General features: G+C 37.1%; 1 long non-coding RNA gene across 1 annotated transcript; it reads left to right on the forward strand.

Annotated features, from left to right (window-relative positions):
• The first annotated feature begins 620 nt into the window (after positions 1-620).
• On the forward strand, positions 621-1,204 carry LOC113285636. The gene is made up of 2 exons (XR_003328828.1): positions 621-741; positions 891-1,204. It is a non-coding gene; the product is annotated as an uncharacterized LOC113285636 (long non-coding RNA).
• Positions 1,205-2,242: the final 1,038 nt, after the last annotated feature.

The following is a 2,242-nucleotide window of genomic DNA, read 5'->3' on the forward strand; positions in this document are numbered from 1 at the left end:
AATTCTTCTTCCTGCCACAACAATACCATTGTCCTTCTCTGATCTCTTAACTCGGTTTGCACAACTCAATTCCATTCTTCTCATATTCCGACCAAGCCACCAACTTATATTCCCTGGCCATCTAAACATCTTCCATATTAGAACCAATACTCCACAACCAACATACTCTGTCCATATTCTCACCATTTCGAGTCCCCCATCACCAGTTGCTTATTTCGCTGCCATAGCAGCAGCAACATCTCTTAATTCAAACGACTGCAGAATTAAATTCCTGATGTTGCTTCCCTGAACTCTCCATCTGATCCGATCAACACCATCGTTCGTATTTTCCATACATTCTATTGTTGATGTCAATCATTCTCAGTCATTAAAGGACTCAAAGCCACCATAGCCAACTCCAAGTCATCACCGGCACAGTTATTTTGCTTTCGTAAATTTTAGTGTTTGGATCATAAGTTTGTCCAATTTTGAGTTTGGGTCATTGACCCGTTAGTCAACTATTTGATTTTGTCAAACTGTCAGCAAAGTGACGACTGTTAGTGTTAACTCTTCCCTACCACAGCCAACCGTCAATTTTTTTCTATCCCCCTCTTAACAAGAATCAGTTTTTATATCTTACGGGTCATTTTCCTCTATTTTTATAATCTCCTTTTCTCCTGTATATTCTCTTGACGCAATTAATCTTATGAAGACCTAATCCCCCAATTTTCATCTTCGATTACTCATTCTCTTTGAATATAGGTACAAAATCGAAACCTATTATTTGAAAGATCTATTTTTATTTTAGTGATTGGGTTAACTTGATTTAATTTGGTTTGTGTTACTTTTTTTTTTGTTGATTTTAGTGATGTGGTGTTTTTGTATTGCATTGGATTGATATCATTTTACAGAAAAGATTGGATTTTCGGTATGGCTAATTGTGAATTTGGGTTCTGTTGCTCAATCGTTGTTCTTTTGGTGTACCTTTCTTGAAGAAAGGTTTGGTGCTTATTGCTGGTTGAGCAACCTATTATATGATCGTGGTTTGATTCTATTTTTCTTATCATCCAATCGGAGTTTGATTCTAAATCATGAAGTATGAAGAAAGATTGGGTGTACTGCGGACTTCTCCGCCGATCATGTTCAAATCCATCTCTATATTTTATTTGTTTCGTCCAAAATGGAGTGATTGATCACTGGGTTAATAATGAATTTTTTTGAAGCAGATCGTTGGGTTTATGATTTGATCTTTCCGATAGTATGAAGATCAATACCGAAAGATTGATGATGATGAACAGACGATGAAAGGGATGGGATTGTATTGATGGCAAACATGTAAATATAAGTACTAACGGATACTAACTTATCTAACAGTTTGACCAGATCAGTAGTTGACTAACGGATCAACGACCCAAACTCAAAATTGAACAAATTTAGAACCCAAACACTAAACTATACCAAAACTTACGACCCAAATACAAAATACTAAACTATACCAAAACTTACGACCCAAATACAAAATAACTCTCACCGGCAACTTCAGTTCTTGCCTTGTCTTTATTGCCTTCGAAAACCAAACCCCCAAACCTTTCTGTTGTTGTTTATCTTTTCGTTGCCCACTGTGGTACATCAGCTCATCCAAATCACTTAGACCCCAAGTCCACTCCGTTTAACACCAACAGACGATTCAAAGCCTAGTCTCAATTTAACTGTTTGCAGCACCAAACCCATCTCCATACTCAGTTCGTCCATTAAATCTCGGCCACAATCGCCACCATTGGACCTAACTTGTTGACTGCCATCTACTCCCCGGTTGAGTTCGATATTCAGAATTCCCTTTAGCTTGGTTAATATATATATATATATATATCAACTGCTGTTCTAGAATCCCTTTGCTTTGACACAGCCAAGGAATGTAGTGTTGTGGTCATAATTTGGTGACACGTTCCACTTTACCTTAGACCCTCAATGGGCTTCACTTGCCAGAACTTACAAAGTCACTCTTTGTTTCACGGTGTTATTCTCTGGACATGTCTTCATTAAATGCTGCCAACATGGAAAATGAAGTGACGGCAAATTGAGCTCTTCCTCTTTTGATGTCGTGAACTGTAATGGGTGTTCTTTTGAGGCAAACGCCATTTTTAGTTGTTTATTTTTTTCGGTGATTGAATTTGCTTGTACTTTCTAGAAAAGCACTAAGATAATGTCTTTAGCTAAAATATCGAGTCATAACTAATATAAACATGGGTATAAAATATAACAT

Source organism: Papaver somniferum, chromosome 6 (genome assembly GCF_003573695.1).
Source record: "Papaver somniferum cultivar HN1 chromosome 6, ASM357369v1, whole genome shotgun sequence".
Classification (NCBI taxonomy): domain Eukaryota; kingdom Viridiplantae; phylum Streptophyta; class Magnoliopsida; order Ranunculales; family Papaveraceae; genus Papaver; species Papaver somniferum.